The 15,154-nt window shown below is 46.2% G+C and overlaps 1 long non-coding RNA gene across 2 annotated transcripts in view; it reads right to left on the bottom strand.

Annotated features, from left to right (window-relative positions):
- Window positions 1-2,843: 2,843 nt before the first annotated feature.
- The window catches only part of LOC132811665 (uncharacterized), a 40,653-nt gene continuing 28,342 nt past the window's right edge, over window positions 2,844-15,154 (bottom strand). For both annotated transcript variants that reach the window (XR_009643347.1, XR_009643346.1), the window contains 3 exons: window positions 10,519-10,610; window positions 6,865-7,001; window positions 2,844-2,931 (listed from right to left, as the gene is read on the bottom strand). This is a non-coding gene — a long non-coding RNA (uncharacterized LOC132811665). The remainder of the gene's footprint in view (window positions 2,932-6,864; window positions 7,002-10,518; window positions 10,611-15,154) is intronic.

The following is a 15,154-nucleotide window of genomic DNA, read 5'->3' as shown; positions in this document are numbered from 1 at the left end:
TAACAAGAATCCAGAGAAAGTATATTCCTGTCAGGGTGAAAGGGAAGGCTGGTAGTTATAGGGAATTCTGGATGACTAAAAAAAATTGAGGGTTTGGTTCAGAAAATGAAGGAAGCAAATGTCAGGTATAGACAGGATAGATTGGGGGAATCCTTAGAAGAGTATAAAGGAAGTAGGAGTATATTTAAGAGGGAAATCAGGAGGGCAAAAAGGGGACATGAGATAGGTCTGACAAATAGAATTAAGGAGAACGCAAAGGATTTTTACAAATATATTAAGGAAAAAAGGGTAAATAGGGAGAGAATAGGGCCCCACAAAGATCAGCAAATCGGCCTTTGTATGGAGCCGCAGAAAATGGGGGAGTTATTAAATGAATATTCTGCACCAGTGTTTACTGTAGAAAAGGATATGGAAGATAGAGACTGTAGGGAAATAGATGGTGACATCTTGCAAAATGTCCAGATTACAGAGGAGGATGTGCTGGATGTCTGCAAACGGGTAAAGGTGAATAAATCCCCAGGAATTGACCAGATGTAACCGAGACCTCTGTGGGAAGCTAGAGAAGTGATTGCTGGGCCTCTTGCTGAGATATTTGTATCATCGATAGTCACAGGTGAGGTGCCGGAAGACTGGAGGTTGGCAAACGTGGTGCCACTGTTTAAGAAGGGTGGTAAAGACAAGCCAGGGAACTATAGACCAGTGAGCCTGAACTCAGTGTTGGGCAAGTTGTTGGAGGGAATCCTGACGGACAAAATGCACATGTATTTGGAAAGGCAAGGACTGATTAGAAATAGTCGACATGGCTTTGTGCATGGGAAATCATGTCTCAAACTTGATTGAGTTTTTTGAAGAAGTAACAAAGAATATTGAGGAGGGCAGAGTGATAGATGTAATCTATATGGACTTCAGTGGGGCATTCGACAAGGTTCCCTATGGGAGACTGATTAGCAAGGTTAGATCTCATGGAATACAGGGAGAACTAGCCATTTGGATACAGAACTGGCTCAAAGGGAGAAGACAGAGGGTGGTGGTGGTGGTTGTTTTTCAGACTGGAGGCCTGTGACCAGTGGAGTGCCACAAGGATCAGTGCTGTGTCCTCTACTTTCTTTCAATTACATAAATGATTTGGATGCAAGCATAAGTGGTACAGTTAGTAGGTTTGCAGATGACACCAAAATTGGAGGTGTAGTGGACAGCGAAGAGGGTTACAACAGGATCTGGACCAGAAGGGACAATGGGCTAACTGGCAGATGGAGTTTAATGCAGATAAATGCAGTGTGCTGCATTTTGGGAAAGCAAGTTTTAGCAGGAATATTACACGTAATGGTAAGGTCCTAGGGAGTGTTGAAGACCAAAGAGACCTTGGAGTACGGGTTCATAGCCCCTTGAAAGTAGAGTCGCAGGTAGATAGGATAGTGAAAGCGGCATTTGGTATGCTTTTCTTTATTGGTCAGAGTATTCAGTACAGGAGATGGAAGGTCATGTTGCGGCTGTACAGAACATTGGTTAGGGCCACTGTTGGAATATTTTATGCAATTCCAGTCTCCTTCCTATCGGAAGAGTTGTCGTGAAACTTGAAAGGGTTCAGAAAAGATTTACAAGGATGTTGCCAGGGTTGGAGGATTTGAGATACAGGGAGTGGCTGAACAGGCTGGGTGGTTTTCCCTGGAGCTTCGGAGGCTGAGGAGTGACCTTACAGAGGTTTACAAAATTATGAGGGGCATGGATAGGATAGGATAAATAGACAAAGTCTTTTCCCTGGGGTCAGGGAGACAAGAACTCGAAGGCTTAGGTTCACAGTAAGAGGGGAAAGATATAAAAGAGACCTAAGGGGCAGCTTTTTCACACAGAGGGTGGTACGTGTATGGAATGAGCTGCAAGAGGATGTGGTGGAGGATGGTACAATTTCAACATTTAAGAGGCATTTGGATGGGTATATGAATAGGAAGGGTTTGGAGGAATATGGGCCGGGTGCTGGCAGGTGGGACTAGATTGGGTTGGGATATTTGTTTGGCATGCACGGGTTGGACCGAAGGGTCTGTTTCCGTGCTCTACATCTCTATAACTGTGTCACTCATGGAGGTTATAGAAATAAACTGTGTGGTCGCATCTGGAGGAGATTAAAGGGATAAAGATTTGTAGTTACTGAAGGAAATTACATCAATAGGGACCAGCAGAGTTTACAGAGACTGAGTGTGTCTTTGAGACAGGAAGAGTTTATAGTCATCATTAGAAATGCAGAAACTAATTTATGAGAGAAGCAGGGTCACTCTGCCTTGTGCCCAGAGACAAGGAGGAGTCTAACAGCTGGGGGAGGTTACTAAGGTACAGAGCTTTTTTGTTGTCGTGACGAGAAGGTTACAGAGATCATGAAGGTAGTAGGAGTTCAAAAAAGTCACAAAGACAGGGAGGTTTTTCAGGTCTGGAAAGGACTACACTGACCGGGATGGCTTTAGGAACTGAAGAGTTGTTTTTCGCAGATAAGGAGAGATGTTACAGAACCCGGGATTAAAGGCAAAGGCAGAAACGTGGAGAGTTTTACTGATATGAGGAGCTTACAGGGATAAGCAGGATTGTAGGGGCTGATAGAGATAGGGGAAGTGGTATCGATGAAACAGAGCGTGGAGAAACTGACAGACATAGGGAGGGTTCTGTGGAACAGATGAATTTACAGACAAGATGGTGATAATGAAGCCTGAGATTTTTCTCATGATCCTTGCCCAGCATTGTTCCTACATCATGCCCTCAGGGTCCGAATTAAAGCCCATGAACCCCTCCCTGTGCTGTTTACTGTGAGCTTACCAGCTGCAGGATTTACTGAAGGATCCAGATCTCACTCTCCATCTCTCTCCGGCTGACCAACCGTCTTCAATGTGGTGATGGACGAGACAGGAATTGGGAATTCTGCTGAGTCAGGGACATCAGGAATACCTACAGGAGACAGAGAAATAGACAGAATGCGAAATTAGACTAATGAAATGATGATTACACATGGACAATGGCACTGAGTCCCACAGAGATCTGGAAAATCACAGTCTCCAGCCATGGCCTGTGCAGTTGCTTCCCTCTGGAGTGGAGAATGCTGTTGGCTCAGGATCTGGAGTAACTGCAAGAGCGAGAGACACTGACAGAGTTAGCAATTAGACCCACACAGTGAGGGATACCACATGGAGAGAGGCTGAGTGATATCAGCAGAGTGCTGGAAGGTGTCAGGATCAAGCAATGGTATCATCAGAAGTGGTTCTGACCAGTGAGCACTGCTCCCAGTACTCAGGGAGGACTGAGCTATTTTATTGGGATAGGCTCCTCTGGTACCTGGATTATGCAGTGTGCGATAAACGGACACAGATGAGGAGGGGGACAGGTCTGAGGTGAATGGAAATTCCCAAGTCCAAAGAGAAAGGTTGAAATATTGGAACACCATGGAGATGTGGATGAAGATCAACAGAAATAAACAGTAAGAGACTGAGGTTAATTAAAATACGACATTGTCAAACAGATTTGTGACAGGAAATTATGTGTTAAAATAAAGTAAATGCCATTTCCGCCCCTCACAATTCCTCATGCACCACAAGTGACATCACTTCCGCACCTCACATCATCGCTGATGTCACACACTCAGTGACTGCCCCTCCCCCCACTGCCGTGTTTGCCACCACTTCTGCCCCCACCAACGCCATCACCTGCATTCTGCTGACACCACCCCCAAGTCCCACCGTCACCATCCCCGCCCACCAGAACCCTGAGGGGAACATCACCCCTGCTCATGACTCCATCCCCATCCCCCCTAACACCACACCCACTCCAGTTACAGGCACCGTCCCCTCTCCCACCTCCACACCTACGCCTGGTCCCAGCTCCCACTCCTGCCGAGTTTTCACCATTCCCCCGACCTCCCCCTCACTGAGGACGAATGATCAGTCCTCAGCAAAGGCCTCATTTTTATCCCCCTCCATCCACACATCAATTAATTTAATACACGCCGTGACATCGAACACTTCTCCCACCATCTCCGCCTCAGAGCTTATTTTTACAATGAACACTCCCACCTATTTTCTGAGGACCCCTTTTCCGGCCTCCAATGCACTCCATCCACCTGGACACCCCGTGCTGGCCTATTACCTGCCTTCGATCTCTTCATTTCCAACTTCCACCGAGACATTAACCGCCTCAACCTATCTACCCCCTCCCCCACTCCAACCTCTCACCCTCACAACGCCCAGCCCTCCACTTCCTCTGCTCCAATTCCGACCTCACTATCAAACCAGCAGATAAAGGGGGTGCAGAGGTAGTCTGGTGCACTGACCTCTACACCGCTGAAGCCATGATGCCAACTCAAAGACACCTCCTCCTACTACCCTCTCTACCATGACCGATCCCCCATCACCAAACCGTCATCTCCCAGAGCATACAGAACCTCATCACCTCAGGAGGAGATCTCCCACCCACAGCTTCCAACCTCATTGTCTGGGATCCCCCACTGCCCGGATCTACCTCCTTCCCAAGATCCACAAGCCTGACCACCCTGGCGGACCAATTGTCTCAGCATGCTCCTACCCCACCGAACTCATGTCTGCCTACCTCGACATTGTCCGATCCACCAGTCTAGTAACTGTCCACATTCGTTCGAGATATCACCCACACCCTCCACTCCTCCAAGACTTCCGTTTCCCTGGCCCCCAACGCCTCATCTTCACAATGGATATCCAATCCCTCTACACCTCCATCCACCATGACCAGGACCTCCAAGCCCTCTGTTTCTTCATCTCCGTTTCTTCATCTCCTGATGTCCAAAACAGTACCCTTCCACCGACACTCTCATTCGTTTGGCTGAACTTGTCCTCGCCCTTAACAATTTTTCCTTCAAATCCTCCCACTTCCTCCAGACCAAAGGGGTAGCCATGGGCACCCGTATGGGCCCCAGCTCTGCCTGTTTCTTTGTTGGCTATGTAGAACAGTCCATCTCCTGGAGTTACAATGTCACCATTCCCCACGTCTTCCTCCACAACATTGATGACTGCATTGGCACCACCTCGTGCTCCCGCGAGGAGGTTGAGCAATTCATCAACTTCACCAACACATTCCATTCTGACCTTAAATTACCTGGACCATCTCTGATACCTCCCTCCCCTTCCTGGACCTCTCCATCCCCATTAATGACAACCAACTTGACACCAACATCTTTTACAATCCTACCCACTCCCACAGCTGCCTAGATTACATATCTTCCTACCCTACCGCCTGCTAAATTCCCAACCATTATTCCCAATTCCTCCGCCTCCGCCGTACCTGCTCCCAGGTGGGCCAGTTCCAACACAGAACACACCAGATAGCCTCCTTTTTTGGAGATCGGAATTTCCCTTCCCAAGTGGTAAAAGATGCCTTCCAATGCATCTCGTCCACATCCCACAACTCTGCTTTCAAACCCTACCCCTCCAACCGTAACAAGGACAAAACGCCCCTGGTGCTCACCTGCCACCCTACCAACCTTCGCATAAACCAAATCATCCGCCGCCATTTCCGCCATCTCCAAACGGAACCCACCACCAGGGATATATATCCCTCCCCATCCCTCTCCACTTTCCGTAAAGACCATTTCCTCCGTGACTACCTAGTCAGTTCCACGCGCCCCAAAAACCCACCCTTCCTTCGTGACACCTTCTCCTGCCACCGCAGGAAATGCAAAACATGCACCCACACCTCTCCCCTCACCAGCATCCAAGGGCCCAAAGGAGCCTTCCACATCCAAAGTTTTAACTGCACATCCACCAATATCATTTATTGTATCCGCTGCTCCCGATGCGGTCTCCTCTACATTGGGGAGACTGGACACCTCCTAGCAGAGCACTTTAGGGAACATCTCTGGTACACCCGTTCCAATCAACCCCACCGCCCTGTGACCCAACATTTCAACTTCCCCTCCCACTCTGCCGAAGACATGCAGGTTCTGGGCTTCCTCCACCGCCATTTCCTCACCACCCGACGCCTGGAGGAAGAACGCCTCACCTTCCGCCTCGGAACACTTCAACCACGGGGCATCAATGTGGACTTCACCAGTTTCCTCATTTCCCCTTCCCCAACTCACCCCACCTCCAGCCTTTCAGCTCAGCACCGCCCTCATGACCTGTCCTAATGGCTTATCTCCCTCCCCACCTATCCACTCCATCCTCATCTCTGACCTATCACCCCCATCCCCACTCCCATTCACCCATTGTACTCATTGCTACCTTCCCGCATCCTCCACTCTGACCTATCACCTTCTTCCCCACCCATTCACCTATTGAACTCTAGACTACTTTCTCCCTATCCCCATCCCCATCTCATTTATCTCCCCACTCTGCCACACCTTGCCTCTGTTCCTGATGAAGAGCTTTTTCCCAAAACATCGATTTTCCTGTTCCTCGGATGCTGCCTGACCTGCCGTGCTTTTCCAGCACCACTCTAATCTAGACTCTGGTTTCCAGCATCTGCAGCCCTTGTTTGTACCTTATTGGAGGAGGAGACGACTGAGTTAAGGCATGTTGTAGACACTGAAGTAAGTTACAGCCATAGGTTTGGTAGTCTGGAATGCAGTACATTTCAAATATGTGGAGGGGCTATTGGGAAGCAAGGAGGTTACAGCGATAGGACCTGTTATAGCAATTAAATATTATTGAAGACACTGGACTACAAGACATGCCATAGATACAGTGTTGCAAAGTAGTGAGCTTTAATATAACCGAACTTACATTAGGGGCGGTGATTGAGGCTGGGGTGTGTGTGTACTGTGCTCCCCCTCCAGCACCGTGTCTATGTCATGTTGTGTTAACAGATGCTTGGAGCCCTCTCATTGTTCTTTGCTCTGTGCACTGTGGGCGATCTTACCTCACTACAGGATTTATTGAAGGCTCCAGATTTCCCTGCCCTTTGTCTCTCTCTGGCAGACCAACCATCTTCAATGTGGTGATGGAACATCTACCCCGCAGCTGTGAAGGCTATTGAGTCAGGACTTTCCTGAGTACCTACAGGAGACAGAGAAATAGACAGAATGGGAAATTAAACAGATGCAGTGAGGGTACATGAGAAATTTGGCACTGAGTACCACAGAGATCTGTAAAATGGAGAGATATTAAGTAATAGTCCCAGATTGCTGGAAGTTATCAGGATCACACAATATATGTTGGAAGAGCGGGTTTAGCTTCAGGATCCCCTGGTATCAGCTCTGAGGGATGAGCATCCTGTGAGCAGGTGAAGTAATGGCCTAGTGCTATTATTGCGAGAGGATGTATCTCAAATCTCAGCTAATGTTCAGGGGAGGCAGGTTTGAATCCCACCATCTGAAAAGGAGACATTTGAAATCAATTATTTTAAAAATAATTAACAATCCACAAATAAGTGTGAAACCATGACTGATGTACAACAAATACAAACCCCTGTCTTTTAGAGAAGGACATCTGCCCATCCTCATGTGGTCTGCATGACGTACCCACAGCAAAGTGTTTGCCTCTCAATGATCCTCTGAAATGGCCGAGCAAGCTACTCAGTTCAAGGGCAGCTCCGGCTGGGCAAGAAAGGCTGGTCAGCCAGAGACACCCACATCCCATACCTGATTTAATAAATAATCCATTAGGATGGTCCCACTGGAACTGTGCTGGGACCAGTGTCCTGGCCAATCATGTCAGTAGTTTTATGGACAGGGCTTTAAACTGACAGAGAGGATGCAGGGACAGGGTTCAGGTGAAAGGAGCTTTCCAAATCCAAATAGAAAAGGTGAAGCAATGGAACAGCATTGGGATGTGACCGAAGACAAGCAGAAAGGAACAGGAAGGGACAGAGTTTAACTAAAATTGTACATTAACAAATAGATTTGTGACAGAAAATTGTGGGAAAGAGTATATTATGTTTTTTTAATGGACAATGTCGCTGCAATACGATCGATGGATTTGTGATAAAAGGGATTTAGACAGCAGGGAGACATGGATACAGGGTGAACAAAAATATTCAGTGGTTCACAACCTTGTGCAAACTCAGGTAAAACGGACAACGCGAACAATAATGGATAACGAACGTATTACAGAGAAAGCATTTGGTCTCAGATCATGAAGTAGAGTCAGTCTGAATGTAAATTCTGGCTACTGCTTGCCAGGGACACAAGCAGCAGAACAGCTTTAGCCACTGAACAGTATTCCATTGCTCATCACTGCATTACACAGGAACTCTTTGGCATTTTGTAACAAACACATTGTGATAATTTTGGAAAAACTTCAATATTTGTATAATCTGGGACAATCACACGGACAACATTGACATTGCAAGAGGAGTTTGGTTAATTTTCTTTCAGTGTTTCTTTGAAAAACACATTGTGCAACTGGCTGGGGACATAACCACCGCAGAGCGACTGTGTAATGAAACTTAGTGAATGAGTAATGTCACCTGCAGAGATCCTTCAGGAAATTGTGATAAAGTGAAGTTTAAAGAAATATAAAGTTTTAAAGAGAATCACCGAAAGGACAAGCTACAACCAGAAACAAAAATAGCCAAATACATGGGTTTGAGAGGAGAACTGACAAAGGTAAACAGGCGAAACAAACTGAAATATGTGCCTGTAAATGAACAGTGGAAACCATTTGAAGGAACAATGTAAAACACAACAGAAGGACATTCGATTGTAACAGTAAAAACCTCAGCAAGAAAATCCCACTTATTCCTCACTCAGGACAAAAGGGATCATACTAGATCACGAAAAAGTACTTAAAATCCTGAAGTGAGAGATTGCTTTAGGAGTAAATGTTAATGGATTGCAATGTGTCTGCTCGCAGGAGGAGGGCTGTGGGAAGGGGAACCACGGTCTGGGTTTATTGACACGATAGGTGCAGGGAGAGGTGAAGGTGCTGGAGATGGTGAGAGTGTTACAGAGAGTGGTCAGGGTGTTACAAAGCCAGTACGGATTGCTTCAGCTGGAGGGGTTTGCAGAGATAGGGAGGGACATAGGTATTTGTATATATTCATTCATGGGATGTGGGTGTCATTGCCTGGAACAACGTTCTTTGACCCCACTGCTAATTACCCAGAGTGTAGCTCAGAGTCAGCCATATTGCTGTGGGTCTGGAGTCCCATGTTAACAAGACCAGGTTAGAATATTTGATGTCCTTCCCAAAAGGAGGTTAGTGAACTAGATGAGTTCTTCCTACTGATCATCAATGATTTTTATGGTGGCCCCACCAATGTCTTTTACAGCCACAACCATGACATCCCAACTCTTAAACTCAATGATCTGCCCAATGAAGGTAACCATCCCAAATGCCTGCTTCACCAGCCTGTCTACCTATGACACCACTTTTAAGGAACTGTGTACCAGCATCCCTGGGTCTCTGACTGACAACACTACCCAGGGCCCGAATATTAACTGTACAAGTCCCACCTGGTTTGTTTCACCACAATGCAACACTTCACATCTATCTATTTAAACTACATCTGCTATTCTTCAGCCCACTATCCCAGCAGGACTGTCCATCCTGTTATTTCATAGATAACCTTCTTCACTGTCAACTTTACCACCAATTCCAGTGTCACCCAAAAACCTTACTTACCAGTAAACCAATACTCCGATCCAAACAATTTATTCAAAATGACAAACAACAGTGGACCCACTACACCGCTGTACACATGCCTCCAGTCAGAAAAACAACATGTCTCCCATTGCCCTCTGTCTCCTACCATCAAGCCAATTTTGTATCCAGCTCACGAGCTCCTCCAGAATGCCAAATCCTTTTTACACTGATCTGAGCTAATTACCCATTTTTCCAACAGAACATAGAACGCAGAACAGTTCAGCCCAAGGCCCTTCGGCCATGATTTCATGCCAACCTTTTATCCAACTGTCAGATCAAACTAACCTACATAACCTTCATTTTACTATTATCCATGTGTCTATCCAAGGGTATATTAAATGTCCCTAAAGTATCTAAATTTACTACCACCATTGGCAGTGCATTCCAACCACCTACCATTCTCTATCCTCTTATCCATCCTCCATTCACCTTAAAATTATGCCGCCTTGTAATAGCCATTTATTCCATGGGAGGTAAAGTATCTGACTATTCACTCTCTCTGTGCCTCTCATCATCTTGTTCACCTCTACCAGGTCGCCCCACCCCCTTCTGCACTCCCATGAAAAAAGCCTTAACCCCCTCAACCTTTCTTCATAAGAAATGCCTTCCATTCCAGGCAGCATCCTGCTAAATTTCCTGTGTACGCACTCTAAAACTTGCACATCCTTCAGTAAAGACGGGACCAGAACTGAACACAATATTCCAAGTGTGATCTCACCAGGACGCTATAAAGATGCAGTAAAACCTAACGACTCTTAAAATCAATCCCCTTCTCAGGAAAGCCAACACAACATAGGCCTTTTTAACAACCATATCAATGTGCGTGGCGATTTTGAGGGATCTATGGACACGGACCCCATGATTTCTCTGTTCCTCCAAACTGCCAAGTATTTTGCCTTTCACTCTGTATTCTGTATTCAAATTCTACCTTCCAGAATGAATCACTTCACACTTTTCCAGATTGGACTCCATCTGCCACTTCCAGCCCAGCTCTGCGTCCTGTCAATGTCCCAATGCAACCTACAACAGAGATAAAGAGGTTTGTATCATCTGGAGGAACAAATAGAGATATGGAGGGTCATCGTGACTGAAGATGTTTATAGATCTAGGAAGGCTTAGGTTCTGGGGGTTATTTAGACACGGAGGCTGTGGAATCTGGATTCTTTTTTTGAGAGATTGGGTAGCAAGTTTGGTTGGAGACAGTTTCACATATAAGGGAGCATAGCACAAATAGAAGGAAGTTTCTGTATTAGGTTCGAGTGGAGAATGATGTTTACACAGATAGGGGGGTACGAGCTGGAGAAGGTTATGGAGATCGGTAAATGGATGGAGATACAAGAGGAGCTTACACTGACACACAGTGGGTGACAATGACGGGAGGATGTTACACAGTTACAAGGAACAGGACCGGGAGAGGCACAGGCATAGGAGTGGGATCTACAGATCGGGAGTGTTGCAGGGACCTGAGAGGATAACATAGATAGGGATGGTGGTAGGGTCTCCATAGACTGATTGCGGTGTAGGGACTGGAAGAGGTTATGAAGACAGGGAGGGCTGTAAGAGCGGCAGGAGCTTATGGAGAGTTGAAGAGTTGGAGCAGTTCACAGAGGAAGGATTCTCTGACAGGAGTAGGTCACAGATAGTGAGGGTTGTGTGGCCTGAGAAAGGTAAAGAGAGGGGGGCTTTCGGCTCTGGAAGATATTACACTGACAGGGACAGTTGAAGAGACTGAAGGAAAAATGCATGCAGAAGGCTATACAGATAGGGAGGCGAGTCGGGACTGAAGGTGAATACACAAGCATGGACAATTGTATTGTTAGACGGAGCTTAGAGGGATAGGGACTGGTGTAGGGAATTATACAGATAGGGAAGGTTGTGTTTTGGGTGAAGATTACAATGATACAGATAGTGTTAGGGAGTGTTTAATGGACTACAGAAGAGCTCAGAGAGAATGAATTCTGGGGAGTGGAGGATATTACAGACACAGAGATGGCTGTCGGTTTGAAAAGAGCTTCTACAGATCCTCAGTGCTGTAAGGCTGGAGGGAGGTTACAATAATAAGGGTTACCTGCACTTAATTATTTTTTGATATAGAGAAAGTCTCAGAACAGGACTGTCAAAAGGAAGTATAGACAGTTCAGAAGAGTTTACAGAGATATAAATGTTTTGGGCGGTTTCAGGATGGAACAGTGATTGGGAGTGATGTAACCAATGACAACAGTTATAGGGATTGCTCTAAAAGCAGGAAGAGTGACAGCCATATCGGTCGTGGTAAGGACAGGAGAAGCTTACATCGCCCAGGAGTGTTTTAGAGACTGTTGGAGATTACACATCTAAGGAGAGTATTGGGGATGAGGCAAGGTTCAAGACACAGGGATGGTTGACAGGACTGGACAATAACCTGAATAGAATCTCCACACTGTGGAAACAGGCCATTCGGCCCAACAAGTCCACAGCAATCCTCTAAAGAGTATCCAAACCAGTCCCATTTATCTTCCTGTCCATTAAACCCTACATGAATCGCGGTGAACTCACCTATACCACACTTGCCAGAATACTACGCTCAATTAATGATGGCCAATCCACCTATTGTGCAAATGTTGAGCTATGGCAGAAGAAACCCACACAGTCAGGGGGGAGAACATGTAATGTCCACACAGACAGTCGGCCAAGGCTGGAATTGAAGTCAGGTTCCAGGCACAGTGAGGCTGATTATACAGGGCACTGCAGAGATTGGACTAGGTCACAAAGTTCACAAGGTTCATTGGAACAGGAGGAGAATATAGTCAGGATCAGGAGAAGGTTACATAAATGGTGTCCATGTGGTTAACGCAATAGGGAGGATTGTAGATTCCCTCGACAATTAGAGGTAAGGGCGGTTGGGGAGACTGGATGAAGTTAGGCATACTCAGAGTTGTACACACTGGGTGAGGTTACCGAGTTAGCAAGTTTGGACTGGCTGAGGTTATGGACAGATGCAGTTGTGGGAATGAGAGTTGTTACAACAATTGAGAGGATACCTCAGGCACATGGATGGTTTTAGTGGCTGCAGGATGTTCGAGAGCTAAGGAGGCTAGAACTGACTGGAGGTGGTCAGAGGTAAGGAACATTGTACTGATGGGAGTTAGTCACAGAGACAGAGAACATTGAAGAGAGAGAGGGGGCAAGGTTACAGATCTCAGAAGCGTTCAGGTGGCTTCAGAACTATACACAAAGGAGGGCTGGCAGGAAAGGCTGTAGGAACTGGAGGACTCTGTACAGACAGTGAGGGGAAATGGATGGTGGAAGGTTAGAGGTAATGAAGGTGCTGTAGGACAGGATGGAGGAGTGCTGTTGGGACTGGAGAAGGTTACAGTGACATCATGTGCTGGAGAGGCTGGAGGGAGGTACACATATGGGGAGGTCAGTAAGGGCTGGATGTTACAGACAGAGTGGGCTGTAGGTACTGGACAAGATGACAGACAAAGTTTTGTTATAGTGTTTTGGTGATAGTGGTCATAACACTAGCTTTCAAAGTCATTTTGGAAAAAATAATATAAAGATAGGCCAGAAGTGAAGAGGCCAAATTTATGGAAACCCTCTCATCATTAGAATATCACTGTCACTGTGCATTATCATTATCACGAGACAGGATCTGGCAAACACAGACCGGGAGAAACTATTTGCAGTTGGGTTCATATTCAGAAAGAGGAAGTGTGTCAAAGTGATACAGGGAGAATTCAAGGCCAGTGTGTTCTGTGAAGAGTGAATGAAAAGGCAGTAACTCCAGTGAATACTGGTCAAGCGATATCCTGAGCTTGATAAAGGAAATACAATGCGATGAAAACAGGCAAAGACCGAGCAATGTATAGAGAGTGCAAGGGGATCCTTAAAATGACGGGCAAATAATGGGAACGAAATATCCTTGGCAGACACTGTTATGGAAAGGCGATAAGGTATTTAACGAGTATAGTTGGAGGAAGTGGATTTCCAGGTAAAGAGCGAGGCTTGATATAAACCAAAGGGACAAACTGTGCATGGAGCCAGAGGACGTAGGTGAGGTCTTCAATGAATACTTCCCATCTGTATTCACACAGGAGAAAGGCATTGTAGCTGGGGATTTCATTTGGGACAGTGAGGTTCGAGAACAAGAAAAGATGAATAAGGAGGAGATATTAAATGTTTTCACGGGCATAAAGGTGGAGAAAGCCCCAGCCCAATGAAATGTATCCCAAGCTGCTATGGGAGGGAAGGCAAGAGATTGCTGGGGTCCTGGTGGATGTATGTAATACTTTGCTGGCCACATGTGAAGTGCCGAATGACTAGAGGATGGCTAAAGTGGTTCATTTGTTCAAGAGCAGCAGGGACAGGCCAGGTAATTACAGAGCGGATAGTCTGACAGCAGGGAGAGGGAAATTATTGGGCACGATTCTGAGAATGCATCAACACTTCCAAGGATCACCTCGGCAGCGTCACCACGGATTTGGTCTGAGGAAATACTGTCTGAGGAAATCAGTTCAGTTTTTTTTTTAACTGGTGTTTTAAAATATTGAGGAGGGCAGTGCAGATGATGTGGTTTACATGGACTTGAAGAAGGCCTTTGACAAGGTCCCTCATGGAAGGCTGGTCAAAACGTAAAGAGCCACTGGGATCCAAGGCAAGTTGGTAAACTGGATCCACAATTAGTGGATAGACTTCTTCGTGTTTGGAATTCTTGCAACAGTGGGCGTCCAACAGGGATCTGTGCAGGAACCATTGCTGGTTATTATGTACATTAATAACTTGGATGCGAAAGCAGAAATAAAAATTAGCAGGTTTGCAGAGGATATGAAAGATGAGGGGATGTTCTCAGCCTGCAGTCTGATGTCCATCATATGATAAACTGTGTAGAGTAATGGCAGATGGTGTTTACTTCTGATCACTGTGAGGTAATGCACTGTGGAAGTCTCATAAGCGAAGGATATACATCATGAATGGCAGGTCGTCTTGGAGTACCGAGGAACACAGGGACCTTGGTGGGCAAGTCATTGGATGTCTGAAGTTGTAAGAACAGGTAGACAGGGTGGGGAAGACACCTGAACTGGATCAGGAAGGGGACGCATATCCTGGTGGGGCGAATTGTTAGAGCTGCTTGATAGGATATAAACTAGTCTGGCACTGTGTTGGATCTTAAACAATCGTAAGGCCAGACAGAAGGTTGAGGCTGGTGCACAAGTTAGAGAGAGCAATTTCAGCAGACAAGACAGGAAGAATATAGCAGGAAATGGGGCGAAAACTGATGATTAAACTACATTTATTTCAATTCAAGGGGACTGACAGCTAAGGAAGATGAACTCAGGCCATGGAATGGAACAGTGGAATGGGAGATTATAGTTATGACAGAAACACAGCTGAGCGAGGGGCAGGACTGACAGCTCATTGATTCAAGATAGAGGGACTGCAGGAAGGGGAGGCAAGAGAGGACGCGTGATGGTGGGTTTTGATTGCATGAATAATCACAGCAGTACTTAGAGAGGATATTGCTGTGGGATTGCCCACTGAAGTTATGTTAGTGGAACTGAGAAATAAGAATGGGTCATCACTTT

Source organism: Hemiscyllium ocellatum, unplaced genomic scaffold (assembly GCF_020745735.1).
Source record: "Hemiscyllium ocellatum isolate sHemOce1 unplaced genomic scaffold, sHemOce1.pat.X.cur. scaffold_2272_pat_ctg1, whole genome shotgun sequence".
Lineage (NCBI taxonomy): Eukaryota > Metazoa > Chordata > Chondrichthyes > Orectolobiformes > Hemiscylliidae > Hemiscyllium > Hemiscyllium ocellatum.
This window is presented reverse-complemented; position numbering and strand designations above follow the sequence as displayed.